This window comes from Gobio gobio (assembly GCF_949357685.1).
Source record: "Gobio gobio genome assembly, chromosome: 6".
In the NCBI taxonomy this organism is placed as follows: Eukaryota; Metazoa; Chordata; class Actinopteri; order Cypriniformes; family Gobionidae; genus Gobio; species Gobio gobio.
Genome location: NC_137102.1, coordinates 12,540,690 through 12,563,214, shown reverse-complemented (window position 1 = coordinate 12,563,214; position 22,525 = coordinate 12,540,690). Strand labels below are relative to the sequence as shown.

Here is a 22,525-nt window from a genome sequence, read left to right as displayed (position 1 = left end):
AGAACAAATATATAGTTCTCTGAGCGACTCCAACCCCAGATGCTCTCAGCCAGCCAAGTGCAGGCTGACCCACTCCTCCAGATTAAACCGGCCTTATTTTTGAGTCTTCCTCTTTGTTGGGAAATAACTAAAAGTAGTGACATTACTAGCTTGACTATGTTTTTAGATGCATGACAGTAGCTCATCTGTTTTCCAAATAAAATAGCTTTTCCAGTAAATAGCTATGTTTCCAACACGTAGCAGTGTTCATTGTTGTGAATCATCATGTTTGGACAGATTATGTAAACTGATTAATTTCAATCAGTGCATAGCATTTATTTGATTGTTTATTTTATTTCATAATTTTTTGTGACTGCATATTCAGTTAAATACTGCTCTTCATGTCTTCGACTTTTATAGATTGTTTTTTATTTATTTTATTGGTTGTATTATGTGTTCTGATGGGTAGATAGATGGCATAAAACCGACAACCTGACAAACGTCTGTTGCAGTTGATTGGTGTCTGTCGGTGCAGTGAATAGCGCTTTATTTGCTTTTAAACTGTTGATTGTGTATGTGTGGGATTGCAAATATAAAGCAGAAAGTATACTTTCAAAGTTGCTTTCCCAACACCGATCATGTGAGGCAGCTCTATGTAACCATGCAACATTATAATGACACTAACTGAAGTTCTGCCAGTGCTTCATTTGACTTTGTGGTTTGAGCAGTGGCAGCTCTTGGATTTACTGAAGGCAAACCACACTTCTCTGTTACAAAGTGCACTTTAAAACCGAGCTGTCTTCTCCAAGAGTAGCTTGTGACGTTTGGGAAGTGGAGCCACCCTGTCTCTGTCAGACAGCTGAGGATGGATGTGTGAAGCTTGTGTGCTCGCTCCTTCATGGCACGACCTCGGCTCTCCAGACCTGATCTGAGGATCACATGCACCAAGACAAAACTAAGAATAGATTACAAACATTTTGCCTTTCATTAAGTAGTTTCATTAAGGGTGGAGCTAGTGGACCAAATTGGCCTGACAGTGGTTAGTATTCCCTTTTCCCCCTCTCTGCTGGCCCACAGTATACATAATTAACCAAGACAGAACACCCTATTCTCAAGCTAAATGGGAATTGGCAGCCAATAGTATCTTGAGCACTTCAGTCTCAAATGGACATGTTGCGATGGACGGTGCGATGACACTGAACTGTTCAAATCCATGCTGCTATACCTGATATAAGGTTGCTGTCTTGTGTGAAAAGAAAAGAAAAATGAAAATTCTGTCACTCATGTCATTCCAAACCTGTTTGACTTTCTTTCTTTTGTGCAACACAAAAGACAATATTTATGGAAATTCTTTAGTGAATTATCCAGTCAAAACTGAGAATGTGGTCAAAGAAGCATAGAACATCTCTTTATTGTCTCCCTTCGCTTAAGACTCCATTATAGGAATATTTTATTGCTCAGAGGTTGCTCTTTTTAAGCTCAGGAGACTTGGTTGTGATTCTCAAATATCTCTCATTTTAATATCAACAATGTCTTAGTTGTTTCTCCTAAAATTCCTTTGGATAAATAAAAGTAGGCACAATTGAGACATGAGACATTTCAGAGAAAAAAGTCCAAAATAAGAATGGACTGTGAGAAACATGGGAGATCTCTTTATTGTCTTGATGCAATCTCTTTCAAGACACTATTATAAAAATATATATTTATTGCTCAGGGGTTACATTTTTTTTTAAAATGACATAGGAGAGAAGGGAACGGGAGCAGGAAAGTGCCGTTAGCTGGGACTTAAACTCGTGCTGTCTGGGGTGCAGTTGTGCCTCAATGTCAATGTGCTGCCCACAAGGCTATGGCTCTGACAGAGGTTTCTCTAAGCTCAGGATACTAAGCGGTAACTCTCTCGTATCTCTCATTTAGGTTTCAGCATTGTCTTCAGATGTCTTCAATTTTATTTTAGGAGAAACATGTTAAATTTTACATTTGATATACTCCTAATATTGTAAATACTGAAGCTATCATTGAAATACCATTATTAATTTCAGAATATTAAGGGTTACTAGTTGAGACTTTTGCTTGAATCTCCTGCTTCTCACACTTGTCTCCTGAGACAAAGTTTTAGAAGAGATCTCACACACTAGGCTCCGATTTTACTCCTTAGCTAGATGTTGTTGAGATCTCTTCTAAACTTTAGAGGAGACAAATGTGAGCGATCCAATGTCTCTAGCTAAAGAGAAAAATCGGAGCACAGTAAATGTTGTTAAGATCTCTTCAATGTAGCTAAGGAGAAAAATCGGAGCACAGTGTGTGTGTGAGATGAAAAGTCTCTATTAAATTAACCAAATTTTTGTCTAGGAGGAACATTTGAGATGTTAAAGAGATCACATTTTTTTATTTTTCTTTCCTCTGGGCAGACCTGAGGAGCCGGTATTAACAAAGAAACGGTATATAAGATTTTTCAGATTTGGCTTTAGAGTTAAAAAGTGGTTGTTCCACATGCAGACAAGCTTGTAAAAAGAAGCTCCGCCCAATATCGTCAGCATTAGAGAGCTGTTGGGCACACATTCCAGCAGTGTCGAGTCTCATAATAAAACATAACACCGGCTCCTCTTCGCAGCCCCTGTGTGAGAGTGCTGCGGCCCACATATGTTGCCATTTATATGATTGTTTTCCTCACTTCATTAGGACCCTCAGCACACAGCAACCAAGGGAAACCCACCCAAGTCCATATTTAAACACCATCCTTCACAGCTCACACAGCACAACCTTACATTTAACAATTGTTTTGTTTCATCACAGCTTCTGTTCAGTCTGAGAATGAGGACGCAACTTTCTTTCAAAGGGCAAAAATCTGATTAAATATACTTACTGTATATTTGATAATGGCTAAATGGTTTAGATGATGATATATTCTCATTAGGTGAAAGGAGCTTTACACCGGGACTTGACAGTAATGAGTCTTGTGATGAAGACATATGTCTCTCATAAAATCAGGGAAGTGCTTTCCAGGAATAGAACGGTTTATGGCTCCACCAGAATTAAAGTATCAGTGAATACTTGGGCACCCGAGATCTCCTCTGAGAAACCCTGAAGAAAATTATAATCAGCCAGCTGTCTTCAACAGACATATGAGGCTTTTACTCTTTTACAGTCCGTTTGAGAGATGGTCACACAATTATGCCCGATTTAAAATACAAATATATTATGATGGGTTTCTAAATGTGCACTCACAAGACATTTCACACACTGTCTGCTTGCATCATAGCGGTTTTTGTCAGGCCAGTTGAATTGAATTTGAGTATAGACCATAATAGGCTTTGTTTTTTGTTTACTTATTATTGTATTCCATCATATACAAGTCAAGTTATATCTGTTTGCAGCTTTTGTTAGCATTTTTCACAGTAGACATTGTTTCATTTCAGCTGTAGTCTTTAAAGTCCCTTGAACGGATAATCAAAACCTTCATTGAAAGTCATGCCATAATGCATTATTGTTTTTATGAACAAACCAGACCAGTGAACAATCCAAATGCAACTCTGGCAGTAGAAGGACCAGTTCTCCTCTGGCAAAAAATACCTCTCACTGTTAGTTAGCTATAATACACTCTAATGCCAGTTTATAACTATTTTACATTTTGCCAAAATGGTGGTGAATTTATATGAAATCACCAAGTTGTAAAATAGTTACATTTTCTCATAAGATCCAGTGTGGTTATTGCTAACTTAGGCTAATACTATAAAAGTATAAAAAAATGTTTTCTGAAATAAAGCTACAATAACTTAAATAAATGTAAACTTTGGCAAATAACTGTAGTACAGTATGCTGAAGTACTAAAAATATTAAAACTAAAACGCATTATGAAAAAATGAAAGCTAAATAGACATACTCAAAAAATAAAAGAAAAAAATGAGTAAAATTCAAAATGAAAAATATAAAAATAAATGCTAATTCTAAATATGAATATACACTAAATAATACTAAACTAACTGATGTCATGGAGTTGGTTAGCTGTGTTACTGTTTGATTGAAGTGTTTTTATCTCTAGGAGGTTCATGTTCCTCAAGTTTTACACTGAAATTTTTAATTCAACTTTTCACTCAAATTGTTTTACTAAATATATAATTTGTAATGGGGGAAAATAGATGTACTTCACTAGTGGTACCCATGATTTTGTCAGCGTCGTCCTCCTACACCGCTTGCTATTTTAGCACTCCCATTATCAGCACTGCCCTTCTTCTGTCACCATTCCTGGTTCGGTTTGCAGTGATAATTAGAGGTGCTAATGAAAGAAGTGCTTTAATCATAAGTGCAGCACATGGTAACCTCTCTATCTGACATGATCTCATTAAATGGCCAGCTTCACAGCACAGAATACCAGAATGTATCCCATCCATAGCAGCTCTCTGCAGATACAGCTGGGGCTGTCGCCCAGATGGTTTATTCATTTTTAGGGTGCACCGTGGCCCTTAATGGAGCATCTTTGTACAGGACATCCTGTCCAGCATCTTTGTTTACACCGTATGTCTGGCCCATTCCAGATGTAGACTGGGCTAAAGAACTCACTTTCCCACATTTTAGAATTTTTTTTCAACTGGATTATTTTGTTTACTGTATGCACGTATGTGTTTTTGATACTTTAACATAGATGCTGGGCCAATTTATGGCCGGTCTTGTCTTGTCACCCCAGCTGTAGCGCGGCAGGGACTCTGGGGCTCCATCTCAGGAGTCAGATGATCTGGAGCAAACACAGCTGTCACGCACAGCCAGCCTGGCCTCACACTCTCCCTTCCACACAATCCGCTCATCTCGACCACAAGAGATGATTATCTGCTAATTACACCTACCAGCTTCTCAGTGATTGCAATATAGGCAGATAGCAGTACATTAAGATGATCGCCTCCTGAAAGTCTGCCTGAAGTCTCATGATGTTTTGAGTTGCACCTGCGTTTTATTTATGAAAGTTTATGAAGTATGAGCAGGGCTAATCGTATTGCTGAGGTTAGCAAAACAGACGCCTACTTTAACTGAACCTCAGCTATGGATCAGAGGCAAGACATATGAGAGAACCGTGTCTCATTACTCACATTTGTAGCATCTGGACTAAGCGTTCCTGGTTGGTGCAATAATATTTAGATTATGCAGTACGCCCATGGCATATTCATCAGACGGCAGAAGTAAGGTAATGACTGCCCGGTCTACAGAAGACGAATGGCTGTGAGACATGACATCTGTGGAAATCTGCTTATTCACTGTTTGCAGAGATCCTCCAAGACCAGCAAGAGAAAATAAAGCAGATGAATGGGATGTCATGGCTGACCCATGAGTGTGTTTTAGAACAGGTGTTTCCTGACTTCTAGCAGCCCCTCCTTCCTTCTGGAGCAGCACATGGGCAAAATACTTGTGTGTTTTGCCTATAATGGAAACTCATTGTTCATACCTAGGGTTAATTGCTTGTTCGGGAGAAGTGTTTGTGCCTAGTTGGCAATAAAACAGGTGCTCTTAAATTTACATTAAATGAGGGAGTTAAGCCATATCTTGGGACCAGAATACAACTGTGAGCTATTTTAACTTCAGCAACATAAGCAAGGCCTCAAAGAGATGGAAAAATTAACATTCTGTCGTCATTTACTCACCCTCAAGTTGTTCCAAACCTGTATGAATTTCTTCTGTTGAACAAAAAAGAAGATATTTTGAAGAACTTCGCTAACAAAACAGTTGACGGTAGCCAGTGACTTCCATAGTTTTTTTTCCCCATACAATGGAAGCCAATGGGGCCCATCAACTGTTTGGTTACACATATTCTTCAAAATATCTTATTTTGTGTTTAACAGAACAAAGAAATTCGTACAGGTTTGGAACAACTTGAGGGTGATTATATGATGACAGACTTTAACTATCCCTTTAAGCAGCCACCTAGCAACCACCAGAACCATTTTTCTTCAATAAATCTTGACATGTACTAAAAACTAAAAAACAGATACTGTAGAAGTATTATTGTGGTATTAGCTGGTCTATATAAATCCAAGGCTGCATGTTAACTCTTTTTGCACCGCACTGGTACTACAGAGGTGGGAAAACAATTGTAGCACAAGAATAAAGTGTCTGTTACCATCTCTGAAAACATCCACAAGTAGTCCATCACTTAAACAGGCACGTGACTGACAAAGCACACAAAATATAAACCTTAACCAGAAATGTTTTCAGGCAAACATTATTTGCATAATGTAAATAGAAAGCAGCACAACTGTTTTCAACATTGATAATAATAAATATTTATTGAGCATCAAATCGCATCAATTGATTTTTGATCAAATAAACGCAGTCTTGGTAAGAGATTTCTTTCAAAAACATTTAAAAAGTGTAATTTTTCCACACTTTTGACTGGTGTGTGTGTGTGTGTGTTTATTTATTTAGGTTGCAAATTAATGTATGACTACAATCAGTACGATGAATGTTGGGATGCATCACTTACTCTTCATCTCTCTATTGATGTCATGTTGTTTTCAGATGAGTTAAAGGTGCTGTATGTAAGTGTAGCGTCTGGAGTCGCTCTTGACATGAGATCAAAGTGGTGGGTCGTTCGAGAAACACCAGAGATGCAGATCTTTTGCACAGCTCTGCCTATGAATTAGTATTAGCATATAAATGAGTGTAGTGGTGCCAGTTGAGGCTGGCCAAATGGCCGCACTATCACCCTTACGACCAGCAGAGACAACGCAGGCCGTGCCGTTATCACCTTGTGAGGAACTTCAAATAGATTCCTATCACACACACAGACAGACACACACACACACACAGACACACACACACACACACACACAAGTATTCCTCTTCATATTAGCCTTTAATTTAACCATCCCAGAAATATGTGATGACCCTTGTGTTATATGTATGTTGACCACAAAGTATATATTTGTATGTGTGTGTGATGTTAATCCTAAATGCTCAAAATGGCTCTGTAAAAGAGATACACTGTCTTTCATGCATTTAAACACAGGCATGTTTGATGTCTAAAGGTTTCTCTTTCTTTGTCCCAGTCAGTGGTGCAAAGTAGATGATTATGAGATGTACCTTTTAGTAGGTTTAGCCCTTTTTGAGCGAAACTTTACTAATTCTGGCTCCCGGCAAGAACATTCCATTGAGTAATAAAGTCAGAACAAAGAAACTCTCTCCCGCCTGAAATTCACACCAACGATTGGTTGCCGCCGGGAAAGTGGGCGTAGTTTAATGGATCTCAAAAGACAGCAACACAAGCATATCGGGGCTCAGTCAACTTCCAAGGACCCCGACGAGACAAATTTCCTTTTCCTCCCATCTCCTCAGCGCGGCTCGCGGGCTTCGACCTGCGAGCCGGCGCGGTCCAGCCAAGCTGATGTTTCCTTTGAAGATCGACGCGCTCCGCGACGCAGTCAGCGGCGCGCTCCACCAGACCGAGGAACTAGCTGGACGAGATGAACTTTCTCTTTCAAGATGCTCCCTTCCCAAACACCTTTAAAAGTCCCGTGGACCAACGAAGCTCCGGAAGAACCAAACAGAGAGAGCGCGTCAGCGCACGGAAACTCTGAGAAACGCTAACGCACGCATCTTGCTTAACACAACACCAAGAAACCATGCAAGTATCAATTCTACCGAAATTTAGATGCGTTTTAAGATTGTACCCCTGTTTAAGGTGATATAGTTCTTGCTGGCTCTAATGGTTCGGGAAGGTGTCGGATCGGACACGATCCTAGCCTGCTTCCTTTCCCTTCTCCTCTGCCCTTCCTCTATTTCTATCCTTTCCATCCTCCGCTTTACTTTCCACTATTCTGTAAATACATGTATTCTTTATTTAGTCATATGTAATCGTAGTATTAGTCTTCATTAAAACCATGATATCCACGTTTTGATTGTCATTGTTTGCTCACGGAACACGAGTCCCTTTAATGTCAGATCTAAGCTACGAGCTCTTATAAGCATCGTTGAATGCTTTAATTAATACCATAACTCGGAAAGTTTGTCCTTTGTGGCCAGAGGGATAAGCTTCCCGAAAATTGGGTAGGAAGAATAGACCTGGTGAGTGGATAAGGAGTCTCCACTCGTCCTTTAAACGGAACGGAGAGGAATTTTGAATCAACTCCCTTGAGGTTATTCTGTGATTATTTAATATAGATATATCTGTAGTTAATTACAATAAATTGTTGTTAACCATATATATATATATTATATTGCATAAATACCAAGGTGAGGTATTCCCATTTTGGGTGATTTTGGAGATTGGTGATTAGATTATAACCCTTTATGATTGATCATAAATCCCTAAATATTAATACCCACAATTCCCTATTGAGCTAATTTTTGATTTAAATATAATATGTAACCCTAAAACCCTACATATTTTTGGTGGAGAATATTTCGAGCACATTCTAAACTCTGTGTTGTGAGCAACTTTGTCAATTTTATGCGTATATCATTTGTGTTAATTGTTGTCTTATATGCGCGCTTCAGTGAGACAAGTCGCAATCGCGAACTCACGTATCTGTAACTGAAAAGCCCAAAGCTCATTTCAGTTAGTCCTATGTTAACAGCGTCTATTTTGGTCAAACATTTTGGTCACTGTTAATTGTTAAAAAGAAACTGCAGTTCATAATATTAAAACTGTCTCTGTAAAGGGAAATAAACTTCTTTTGCAGAACATTTTAATATTATCAATTCCACCTGTTAGAACGAAGAAATCTTCTTTCAGCGTGATGCCACCTGTGCGTGATGCCACCTGAGCGTGATGCCACCTGTTAGAACGAAGAAATCTTCTTTCATTGTGATGCCACCTGTGCGTGATGCCACCTGTGCGTGATGCCACCTGTTAGAATGAAGAAATCTTCTTTCAGCGTGATGACGATTTGAGCGTATTCCTCTTATTCGTTTTGTAAAAGGCCTTATCAATCGCTAGCGATCTCACCCCCTTAGGTGGAGTTTTGGCATAGCTAACCAGAACGCACACCTTGCACAAATCAACCAGAAAAAAAACTGCTGGCCAGTATCTGCTTGATGTGTGAATGGGAGTATTTTATTTTAACCTTGATCACGTTAAAATTTGTTGCAGAGAAAATGCTCTGTTCTACATTTGTGTATATATGCGGTAAATAAATCCGTCCACACACTCTGTGTTTCAAAATTGGCACAAAGGAAATTTGAAAACAAATTCTCTTCACACTTGTGATTGCAGTTAAATTGCTGCGTTAGGAAGCTGGACCCTCCCCATTGTCGGACGCTCAAGCTTCATAATCACCTAATTTTGGGTAGTGTAATACCTCCGAGTAACACAAGGGGGCAGCCCGCTAGGTGTGCTGCACCTCTCAAATTACCCACGCTTGACTCCACTACGCCATCTTGTGGACGTCTGCAGATGTTTGCCTTATTAAACTCTCTCAAGCGAACTCTCGTTATTTTATTTGTTTACTATTATAATTATTTTCATTTATTTCCCGTTATTGCTATTGTTTGGTATCATTCAATCTTTCGGGTTCAATGACTTCTCACACTTATTTAAATTTGGTTTAAACAAAGTTTGAATTTGAATTTAAATTAAGTTCTCCTTTCAGCCAGTGATGCTACCTAAGGGGAATGGACCCCTTTTGGGACATCTCCTGCTAAGTCAGTTTCCCTTTCTTTCTCATTGTTTCAATTTGAGTTATTTTTGCTTGTCTGTTCTTTTCTTCCCTTTTTATTGTTATTTGTTTATCAATTGGTTTCTTCCATTTCATACCAGTCTGATACCCTGCACTTATTTAAATTTTGGTTTAAGCAAGTTTGAACCTGAATTTAAATTAAGCCTTCTCTTTTCAGCCTGCGACAGCCACTTATCAGTAGCACGCCCCCTGCTGGGCACTCTCATAAGTTGGCTCTCCTCTCTCTCTTCTCCTTTGGCTCCATTTCCGAATAGATTAATTTAATTAATTCCACTTCTCCCTTTTTCAATGATTGTTCTGATAATTACCAACATTATCATCATTTTATGTTTTAGTACTATTTATTGAATAGTCTTTTACCTCACTCACTTTACAGAATTATTTGAATTTGGTTAAAACAAGTTTAAGCTTAAGCTGATGTCACGTTTTCCTTGTTAGCCATTTATATATTCACAGGTAGTACCTCCCCTAGTGCTTGTGGTGAATTTCCGGTTGTCTTCTGGCTGGGTTCCGGTGAGTGGAGTCACCTGGCCTGCGTAACTGACACCGGTCGTGGGTGAATCGCAGACACCTCTGTCTCCGTACCATTGGCGGCGGCACGCAGCAGACTAAGCATTTCGGGCACTCCAGGGAGAAGTCAACGAGTCCAACTGAACCGCTCAAGGGCATTTTGGTTAATTACTCTGATCCTCCGTTTGGACTCCAAAGGGATTTCAGAGGAAACCCAACTTCAACCCTTCAGTCTGGCCGTTGACCAAACTTACCTGAGTGCTGCCCAGTTATGCTAAAGGTCAAACGCTGTTTGAGTGGGCGCACCGTGGTACCAAGGGACGAGGATCTGGGAACACCGCGGTCGAGTGTCCAGGGACCGCCGGCGAGATTGACCTCACCATCGGTTCTCACCTGAAGCGACCCCGATTCACCCCAGGCATAGTAAGTAAAGTAAGCCCATTCACTTATGGCAAGCCCTAGAATATACATATTCCCGGTCATTTAAGTGTTTGGCCACACCTTTCTCCCTTTTTAAGCCATACCTTTCCCCTAGGCTTTATAGCTCAACAGCGCCCCCTCACTCGTTGGCCCTGTCATAAACCCTAGCATTGGTATTAAGCTTAGAGCCTTTCCATATCTATCTCTTCTCATGTTCTCATTTTGTTTTATTTCGTGCCGTCTTAGTATTCTTGGAAATTTCGCCCTTTTCTTTTCTACTCTACTGTTCTGTTGTTTAGTTTCTTCCAGTTCACCTAAAGACAGAACCCATGAGAGCCATCAAGGAAAGCTGAATAATAGATTGACGATCAGCCGCCAGTGTCAGTAAATGACCCACTAGGCTACCGCACTGTCAAAATTGTTATTTAAATCCGGCACTCACCCACACAAATTGGCCCAACCTGGCCGCTCACGGCCAAGACAACAGGTGCAAGGCCTAGATTCCACTAACTGGCTGCACCAGTTAGTCCAAAATTGCACACACAATTAAATAGTCACATATGGCTATAAGCACCACACCCTATACGGACTTGCATTGGCCTCTTTTGTGTTGTCTCTCTCTTGCCCACAGTAAGCGGTGTGTCCCGTTCATCCAGCCCCACCGCCACTGGGATCACGTCGAGACCTGATCGAGCACCAGGACGACTGCGTTCCTGCCTAAAGCCACGGTGACCTGCAGCCCCTGAGCCAAGAACGGCAGCGTTGAAGCTCCATGCTGAGGAGGCCCGTAGGCACCAGGACCACGCGCAGAGTCGACTAGATCAGCTACTCCTCGAGACCCAGGACCGACGCGGACGGAAGGACGGAACGGACCTACAACTTCGGGAGGAAGTTGAGAGACTCCAAAATGCCCTGGCAGAACTTCGTGTAGAGACAAGCACAGAGAGCAGTTGGAGAAAGAATCTGAAGAGGAACCAAAAGAAAAACTCCAACGAGGTGAAGCTCTCCTAACAAGAGCAAAGATTGAACTGAAAGAAAGAAACAGCAAGGCCAAAGCTTGTGAAACCCACTTGCAAACGACCATGCCAAGGTCCAAGATTTGGTTAAAAAAAAAAAAAAAAAAAAAAAAAACTATTCAAGACAAAGAACTTGAAACTGTTCACAGAGAACTGAAGTTCACATGTACATCGCACAGTGAACAGCAAGGGGAAACACGCACCACACAGTTTCCCCTGACAAGTGGGACAAGAAACCCCCAGCCAAGAGTTCCAAGCTCAAAAGGGGGGTGAAAGCCCACTGCCCAGGTTGTCACCAGCCAGCAGCCACGAGCCCCCACCAGCAGCAAAGGGGGTGGGAGCCAATCCAGAGAATCATGGCTTCCCAAGAACTCTACAAGCTGGCCAGAAACATCTCAACTTTCACCCCAAACCCTGCAGGGTATGAACTTTCACTTACAACATGAGACCGTAAAGCTGGACTACCAACAGCTACGGGACTGCCGACCAAAAAGACTGTTTCTGAAAAGACTGTGAGAAATCTAATGGTTTACCCTGTCTCTGATCACCGTTCAGAGCTGGCTCCAGGGGGCGCCCTGCAACAACGCAGTGACAGACTTTGTAACCGGCAAGACCGTTCCAAGCCAGCAGAGAGCAGCGCAACTGGCACGGTGCCCGTCTTAAGCACCTGTCCGAGCACTCTGAAAGACTCTGAGACAAGCCACGTCTGTCTAACCACCCAAAGGTGGAGCCGCGTGAGATGCCAGCCGACAGCCCAGAAATGACAGCACCCCTAGCCCAAACAGCCAGCGGCGGAACGGCTCGCCCCAAACGAACCCAAGTCTGAGCACTCACCAGAGCCAGACGGTGCAGCTTCATCTGAGTCAGCAGAGATCCTGAGGATTCTGAAAGAACTTCTCGCAAGGGAGACAAGAAGGACAGGCCAGACAGCTTACGACTGTGACCAAGACCGGCACCCAACGTCCTTCCTGACTGCTCTCCAACGGAACCAAGCACCGCACAAACCACAGTCCAAAGATCCAGAGACTTCATCACCAAGTGACAGCGTCGCTCAACTCCCTTAGCTGACAGCTGCACTTCCTGAACAATCGAACTCTGAAATCCCAAAATGTGAGTTGAATGTGCAGTCATACAGCCAAAATGAGATCCAACTTGAACAGATAGCTCCCATCCAGCTAACGATGGGCCTAATGAGTCTGGTACACCCAGTGTACATCTAACCAATGGACACGTACCCCTTTCTCGTCGGCAAAGATCTGCTAGATCGTTTTGAGCCCCTACTAGACTTCATACAGCTAAAGATTTGGGCTCAAGTACGAGAACCTCTGCCTCTCCAGCCACCCAGATCACCTGAGCCAGACTGTCAGGTCACAGAGGTCACGAGAAATCTTGCAACCCGCCGCGAGAACACTGTCTCAGCACCAGAGCAAAGTTCAAGCTCGCTACTCTGCACTTTTCAACTCACCATAGACTCTGACTTTCACTGCCCCAAGGTCATGACTGACCTCCAGCTGAATGATGTAACAACTACAGACATCATACTCTCACTATGGGCAGACAACTCAGCCATCAGTCTAGCACTGTTCAAAGCCCTCATGAAAGACACATCCAACCTTCCATCTGCAAGCAAGTGCACCCACTGCCCGTTGGACTCCTGCCTAACAACCATGGTAACTGTCAAGGGCACCTGCACTTTGAACTTGAAATGGAACGATCAGTGCCTCACACACCACATCCTGGTCCTTCAAGATCCACTGCATAACGTCTACATAGAAGCAGACCCCTTGATTCGCCTCAAGGCTCATGTGGACTTTACCAATGAGGTAGTGTGAGCCCCACTGACATCACAGCCCCCTGTGGTTCCTGCCAAGCCTGAAAACCTCCTGCCAGGCCAGACCATCCCAAGAGTCTGTACTTTAATCAACGAACAGGATACTGCAGCACCAGCTGTCTTTCACCTTCTGCAACCGACAGCGTACTTTCACCAGGTGCCCAATCGGCTATGCCAACTCACCAGCCGAGTTTAACATCTTCCGAAACGAAGCATGCCCAACACCTGTTCGACGCGTGTGATGACATCACAAGAACACACGACATGACTGTCCACCGGGAAAAGGTGAAAGGACACTCAAGGCAACCCGGCCTTGACAAAGACTTGAATGACCAAACTGATTCCCTGGCCAAGACTGGCACACTTCACGGCAATCCATGGTCACCTCCCACCCACGCAACCACCCGTGATGGCGCTGCAATAACCCGCAGCAAACTGACTATTCCTGCGGCGATTCCAACATCACAGCCGCTTACGCTGGCTCTACAATTTCCATAAATGACACAGCTGACATGCAAGCCTCTGACACTGCCATAAAAGCTATGAGTAACCACCTCTCAGACCCCTCCAACCACCCTGTCACGATGTCTGACTTCACCGCTACCACAGGCCTCAGACGACCGCATGACGGCAAACACATGCTGCGTGAGAAAACAAACATTCTGGGGTATGCCTCTGACGCCCTCACAGCGCTAAAGCTTGTGATGCCACAGTGTCAAAAGGGGGGTAATGCTAAATGTATGCCCACAACGCACCATGTGCCGGACACCACGGTACCAGAGCCACAAGACACAGAAGCAAGTGAAATATTGGCCTGGCATGCAGCAAGTCGTGTCAGAGTATGTCAGAGAAGTGTCTGGTTTGCTGACAATTCTAACCGGCAAACCCAAACCCCAGAGCCCCTGCAACGCAGAAGAGTCACAGTCCCGTGGTCATACCTTCAAATAGACTGGACGGGATCCCTTCCCAGATCGACGAGGGACCACAAGTACTTCCTCACAGTTGTATGCCAGTTCTCCAAGTGAGTAGAATGTCTTTGAGCACCCAACGACACCAAGTTGAATGAACCAATTGAGCTGGGGCCAGCATGCTGAGAAAGTATGTGTCTGCCAACCAGAAAGACTGGGATGTGAAACGTCCATTGGTGCTCATGACCATCAGAGCCACCCCGCATGAATCAACTCATGTGTCTACTTTGGAACTTGTGACTGGGTGTCAGACGACCCTGCTGCATCAAACAAGAGACTCTAGTTTTGTCAGAACTTACACTACTCACCAGCACATTGACAAACTACACCTGAAGTGGCTCAGACAGCTGTTGAACCATGAGAGCAGCTGGACAGATCAAACACATGCAGAACTGTCACTATGGCAAACGCCAAGTACCAGACAAGCCACTGGGCGGAGCCACGGAAGACAGCGCGTCCACCCTGCGCACACCACAGGATGTCCCACAGCCGTCGACAACAACGCCCTCTGCCAAACCCTTCACGCAGCTGTCAAGCGGAGGCGGCACAAGGACAGCTGGACACTACTATCTCAGGGTCACAGGAGCTGCTGACACCAGCAAAATAGCCCCTGAAAACAGGACTCACCAGATGAGGACTGCAAAGGACAAGCTTCCAACTCCTTGCCACACACAGCTCAGGCAAGCTCACAACAGCACTGCTACAAGAAGCAGAGCAGAACTCCGATCCTTCGGACTTCTCGTGACTGAGAGGCTAACAACTACCTGCTTCCCTCCTGTCACCAGCACTAGGTCAGTCTGAAACCCTCTTCAGGCCACATAGACCCCTTACCACTTCCTGAGACCACAAGCAGAAACCTGCGCCACACAGACGGACTTCAGGATGACAGGTGACGCACCGTCATGGCACCTGCTGCCTCGACACCTGTTGCACAAGGTCAGAGACCTGAACTTGGCTGCTGCCTGCCTTATCTGCCGTGGAGTGACCATTACTCCAGGGGACACAAACGACCAGAGTGTGTGGATTCACGTACCAAAGGGTACCATCCTCCACCTTGATGATCTGGCATCGTAATACCTCCCAAGTGAAGAGTACTGGTCAGAGCTGGAAACCCCATCCTTCTTCAAGAATCACAACTTCACTCTAGATCCAGAACTGGAACTAAAGATTAAGAAAGGGGGTCCTAGCCAATTGACATCACTCTCATCGACACAGCTCTTTACCTTGCTACAGCATCATGCCACACCCTGACACTGGGCCTGGCTTTCATCCTAGTCAAGAGGGTCCACGAGATGCGAGAGTCCATGACCAAGAACACAGCCTCTCTCCTCCTGGGATTCAAACGAAACCCACGGAAGGGAGGTACCAAGACAGAGACAAGGCCAAACCTCATCAGGATGGACCCTCAGCCTGAGGAACCAAAGGCTTGGAACGATTAGAAACCACCTGCCACTCGACCACCATGATCCACCTGCCATCTGACCATCATGATCCCACTCGACTACCATCCGATCAAAACGACAACTGTCATCCGACGAGGTCAACCGGACGTCGTCACATGACAAAGGGGGACTGTAGCGTCTGGAGTCGCTCTTGACATGAGATCAAAGTGGTGGGTCGTTCGAGAAACACCAGAGATGCAGATCTTTTGCACAGCTCTGCCTATGAATTAGTATTAGCATATAAATGAGTGTAGTGGTGCCAGTTGAGGCTGGCCAAATGGCCGCACTATCACCCTTACGACCAGCAGAGACAACGCAGGCCGTGCCGTTATCACCTTGTGAGGAACTTCAAATAGATTCCTATCACACACACAGACAGACACACACACACACACAGACACACACACACACACACACACAAGTATTCCTCTTCATATTAGCCTTTAATTTAACCATCCCAGAAATATGTGATGACCCTTGTGTTATATGTATGTTGACCACAAAGTATATATTTGTATGTGTGTGTGATGTTAATCCTAAATGCTCAAAATGGCTCTGTAAAAGAGATACACTGTCTTTCATGCATTTAAACACAGGCATGTTTGATGTCTAAAGGTTTCTCTTTCTTTGTCCCAGTCAGTGGTGCAAAGTAGATGATTATGAGATGTACCTTTTAGTAGGTTTAGCCCTTTTTGAGCGAAACTTTACTAATTCTGGCTCCCGGCAAGAACATTCCATTGAGTAATAAAGTCAGAACAAAGAAACTCTCTCCCGCCTGAAATTCACACCAACGATTGGTTGCCGCCGGGAAAGTGGGCGTAGTTTAATGGATCTCAAAAGACAGCAACACAAGCATATCGGGGCTCAGTCAACTTCCAAGGACCCCGACGAGACAAATTTCCTTTTCCTCCCATCTCCTCAGCGCGGCTCGCGGGCTTCGACCTGCGAGCCGGCGCGGTCCAGCCAAGCTGATGTTTCCTTTGAAGATCGACGCGCTCCGCGACGCAGTCAGCGGCGCGCTCCACCAGACCGAGGAACTAGCTGGACGAGATGAACTTTCTCTTTCAAGATGCTCCCTTCCCAAACACCTTTAAAAGTCCCGTGGACCAACGAAGCTCCGGAAGAACCAAACAGAGAGAGCGCGTCAGCGCACGGAAACTCTGAGAAACGCTAACGCACGCATCTTGCTTAACACAACACCAAGAAACCATGCAAGTATCAATTCTACCGAAATTTAGATGCGTTTTAAGATTGTACCCCTGTTTAAGGTGATATAGTTCTTGCTGGCTCTAATGGTTCGGGAAGGTGTCGGATCGGACACGATCCTAGCCTGCTTCCTTTCCCTTCTCCTCTGCCCTTCCTCTATTTCTATCCTTTCCATCCTCCGCTTTACTTTCCACTATTCTGTAAATACATGTATTCTTTATTTAGTCATATGTAATCGTAGTATTAGTCTTCATTAAAACCATGATATCCACGTTTTGATTGTCATTGTTTGCTCACGGAACACGAGTCCCTTTAATGTCAGATCTAAGCTACGAGCTCTTATAAGCATCGTTGAATGCTTTAATTAATACCATAACTCGGAAAGTTTGTCCTTTGTGGCCAGAGGGATAAGCTTCCCGAAAATTGGGTAGGAAGAATAGACCTGGTGAGTGGATAAGGAGTCTCCACTCGTCCTTTAAACGGAACGGAGAGGAATTTTGAATCAACTCCCTTGAGGTTATTCTGTGATTATTTAATATAGATATATCTGTAGTTAATTACAATAAATTGTTGTTAACCATATATATATATATTATATTGCATAAATACCAAGGTGAGGTATTCCCATTTTGGGTGATTTTGGAGATTGGTGATTAGATTATAACCCTTTATGATTGATCATAAATCCCTAAATATTAATACCCACAATTCCCTATTGAGCTAATTTTTGATTTAAATATAATATGTAACCCTAAAACCCTACATAAGAATGACAGCTAGTAGTCGAAATGGGTACTGCAGTCCAAATTCAAAATATTGTTTGCCCCGCTCCTCCTCTTCCTCCTCCTCAGACGCTCATGCTGGTTGTCACTTTGAGGACACGCAACAGGAACGAGCACAATTGACAATGGAAGGCGAGGAGACTTACAGTGTGTAAGTTAATGAGTTGATTTATTAGTGTTTTAATGTGCTGCTGTTGTGTAGAATCTGCTATCTCTGACCCAGTTTGTTTGCTGGCCTCCATGGCAGTAATACGTTGTGTTTTCCGCCAACTGGCAACCTTTGGTGTCGAAATACTATTGGGTAAACTGGTAACGTGCATTATCGTACAGACCAAAACAAAAACAGACATTCCGACACGGAACGCACATTTCAAAGTAAAATAAATGACTGTAGCACTGTTTTTCTGAGAAACGAGTATGTGAACTTAGCATGTTTCCTAAATATCTGCAAACATATGATGGTATTTTTATGCTTTAGTGCAGTCAAAAACTTACATACAGCACCTTCATAGCCAGGGTGGAGTCTCCTGGTGCCGAAACTGTTTGTTTTTGGATTGCATGATGACCTCATTAAATTAACTGATAACAGGCTTGGGAAAACACTGGAAAGTGTTGTTAAAAGTTCAGTTCTTATATATAGATGGTGTTGACATGCCAATGCGTGTCGGTTGAGAGCAATTGGGCAGCGTGATAAGGCTTATCAGAGCAAGATGGCAGGATTTAATGTGTATTTTTACAGTTCTGATGCTACTATCTCAAGCTGTTAAGATCTTTCAGGAAATGGTCCCAGCTCCCAGAGAAATCCAGTGTGGAATAATGGCCGTCCAGCTTTGTTCAGAATTCCTGGGCCTGTGGCGATAATTGATCTCTAATAGCTCTTACGGTCACACACTTATGTTGCCATAAATAAAGCAGCCTCTATGAGACGTTTTTAGAGCGTTGTCTCTGCTCTTCCTGTAAATTTTCCCCTTAATATCTAGTGTAGAGAATCATGGATTTGATCAATATCACTCAAAACCATTCAGTTTCTTCAAAGACGGTTAATTAAGAGGTAAAAAAAACACCACTAATGGCCATTTAAGGACAGATCTTTTTTTTAAGTGTATGACATTTTCACCCTGCCTTTTATGTTCAGAAATCACTTATTTGATTTTTGCACTACGGATGCTTAGGTAGGTTTTGGAGAGTGCCATCAATACTTTAAAAGTTGCTTAAAAGGGCTGCTGCGCTTTATACAAGATTCTCATGTTGCTTTTTTTTAAACCTGCAGCATGAAGGACGTGAAAGGCTCTCTTCATGTTCAAAAAGGTAAATCTGACCGTGAAAGGAGCCATCCTGAATGGCCACCTCTCCAGATGAGGAGAAAGGCGACCATGTAGACGCCTGCTTCTCATGTGACCCTGTGGAACTAGTATTAGGGCCCTAGTGATGGACTGAGACAGCCGGGTTCAGTGGACCCTACACTACACTTGCTCAAAAATTATAATTAAGACATAGTAATTAATAAAGACATCTAAACAAATGGACCAAAGACATGTAAACAAACCAAAAACAGATGTTGCAAGATTTGACTCTAAAAAGGACAGATTGCTCAAGGACACCTTCGTTTGTGTGCTACGGAGGAATTCCTGGAGCTGTTTTAGACTCCTTAATGCAGAGTTCCCGATTTTAGCCCTGTTTTTGACTCCGACAGGTTTTGTGAAATTGCAGACAAATGCTCGAAATCATAGGCAAATCGGTGCTCATGCACGTGAGTGATAATCACACAGTGTGAATTATCAAAGACTCGATTAGAGAGAATCGCCGACGCCCGTGAGATATTTGGCATGCTAAATATCTGGACATGTCGGCGATTCAAACTCCTGCTGTGTGAAATGTTTTCTGACTGAAAAGGGGAGGAGTTATAGACCAAAGAATATCAGCATTTTAATAGATATATTTACAATTCTATCAAACAGAAACAAAGCACAAACATTTGCTAAATTATTTATTTACTTTAAACTCTCTTTGCAGAACACAATCCTTGCTCCCTGCGTCTCCCCAACCATTTCCTCCTCCATAATCCATAATTTTCTTTTTCTCCTTTTCGCTGCAAATCAGCGCACAGACAATTTGGATCGCAAACTTTCTGCAGTTTATCATTTTTAATAACAATTCCAGTCTCACACGAGAACTCCAGTCTGACGTACACGTGATCTCGCGTTGTTTATATGTCAGATCTCACATGTGTGTTTGGTTGTGAAATGTAGTTTGCACACCGGAGAGAGTTGTCGCAGATTCTTCGTGTTGTAAAGTCATGCAGTGTGAAACTTCCTGTCGCCGATCCATCGTGCAGTGTGAACACAGCATTGACTGAATGTTACCCCAGATAGTCCGTGTGAAAAGAACAATGAGCCGACGAGTTTGATAATCGTGCAGTCTGAACTCTGCATTACGCATTTTATAAGCTCTTCGGGAGTTCTCAGCTGGTAAAATACCATCATTTGTACACACATACAATGAGCATATTTAGCCCAGTACACAGTATTGTTTTGGATGCTTTGTAAGTTACATCTCAAAATGTATGTCATAAAAGCCTTTTTTGTATATTTAGTTTTGGTGTTAAAAATGACAATGTGAATGATAAGCGAACCAGGACTAATGTATAAATTTTTTTTTTTGGTCCGGACCAAAAGAACAAAGAGAACCAAACTACGAGTGTGTACCCACCATATGTTTAAAGCTCAGGTAATTGTCTCTAAAACAATAGAGTGCTGGAGTTCCTAAAACCTGGAGTTGAGTTGTCGGAAGCTTAATGATGGTGAAATTTAAGTCATACACTGTGGCATAGTTCGTTTATAGCCTAACTTTCACTTTTTACTTGCCTTTTGTATTTGTGTTAATTTGGGTAGATTGTCTCGATGAGCAAACTGTGTAAGAATCATGAACTTTTGTTGGCCACAGAGCTTATTTTCTATAATAATCCAAAAGCTAGTGAAAAAAAATCATATTGGGTTTTTGTCAAAGGAACCAGGGTGATGCAAATTTCCAGGTTGGCCTTCAAATTTCCATTAACTCTGCAGCACTATTGTGTCCAGAACTGAGTACCTGTGAGCAAAGATGCCAGATTTGCACCAGCAGAGCAATTGCAGCTGAGATGAATGAGAATGCTAATGGATAGCTCTCTCCAGTTAATATAGACCTCCTTGTTTTTGACCCAAATGTATTCATGATTCAGTTGAAGATAGATAACCAAGAAATCAGGAAATAATGTTGAAAAGTTCAGTGCATTGGAGAATGAGTTCCAACCAATAGACACATTGCACATTGTGTTTCTTAAACTTTCTAAGCAACTTTAAGTGAGGGCAGTCTCTTGTTAGTCTTGGTTTTCAGGTAGTCTAAGGGGAGGCTCAGTTCAGACCTAGGTTACAGAGAACACCATGAGCTCCTGTCACTGATCCAGCATCTACAGACTGTGCAGAGGAGGATGAGGAAGAGATGATCAGCTTACACAGTCTCAGCCACCTGTCTTTAATTTCGTCTCTCAAAGCTTACCTACACTTCACTGCATTTTATCAGTCTGAACCTCTGGAGAAACAACTGCAGAGGTGGAGATTTTCTGTTCATAGTAGAAGGACATCTCGTGCAATGATGTGATGTCAAAACTTTCCCCATATATAAACGCTTTTGACAGTAAAGCATTGGTTTTGAGTTTGGAAAACAGGCAAGTTGTCTGGGCAAAATATTAAAATATTTTGGCTCATAAAAGAAATGTAAAGGAAGTTTAATGAGAAAAACACGCGTATGATTAGACAATATACACAACTAGCTTACATTTATATCCTGAAGTTTTCTTTTAGTTGAAAACATTAAACAATGTTTGTAAAAAAATTTAATTAAAAAATTTTTACTCAGACGGAGTGAACAGGAAAAAAACGCTTATAAAGTATTAGTATAGCAACACCATACTAATACTGTGTTTGACCCCCTTTCGCCTTCAGAACTGCCTTAATTCTACGTGGCATTGATTCAACAAGGTGCTGAAAGCATTCTTTAGAAATATTGGCCCATATTGATTGGATAGCATCTTGTAGTTGATGGCGATTTGTGGGATGCACATCCAGGGCACGAAGCTCCCGTTCCACCACATCCCAAAGATGCTCTATTGGGTTGAGATCTGGTGACTGTGGGGGCCATTTTAGTACAGTGAACTCATTGTCATGTTCAAGAAACCAATTTGAAATGATTCGAGCTTTGTGACATGGTGCATTATCCTGCTGGAAGTAGCCATCAGAGGATGGGTATATGGTGGTCATAAAGGGATGGACATGGTCAGAAACAATGCTCAGGTAGGCCGTGGCATTTAAACGATGCCCAATTGGCACTAAGGGGCCTAAAGTGTGCCAAGAAAACATCCCCCACACCATTACACCACCACCACCAGCCTGCACAGTGGTAACAAGGCATGATGGATCCATGTTCTCATTCTGTTTACGCCAAATTCTGACTCTACCATCTGAATGTCTTAACAGAAATCGAGTCTCATCAGACTAGGCAACATTTTTCCGGTCTTCAACTGTCCAATTTTGGTGAGCTTGTGCAAATTGTAACCTCTTTTTCCTATTTGTAGTGGAGATGAGTGGTACCCGGTGGGGTCTTCTGCTGTTGTAGCCCATCCGCCTCAAGGTTGTGCGTGTTGTGGCTTCACAAATGCTTTTCTGCATACCTCTGTT

General features: G+C 42.8%; 1 protein-coding gene across 2 annotated transcripts in view; it reads left to right on the top strand.

Annotated features, from left to right (window-relative positions):
* Nucleotides 1–22,525, top strand: part of ppp2r3a (protein phosphatase 2, regulatory subunit B'', alpha) — a 102,802-nt gene that overhangs the window by 20,151 nt on the left and 60,126 nt on the right. The gene's annotated exons all lie outside the window — the stretch shown is intronic.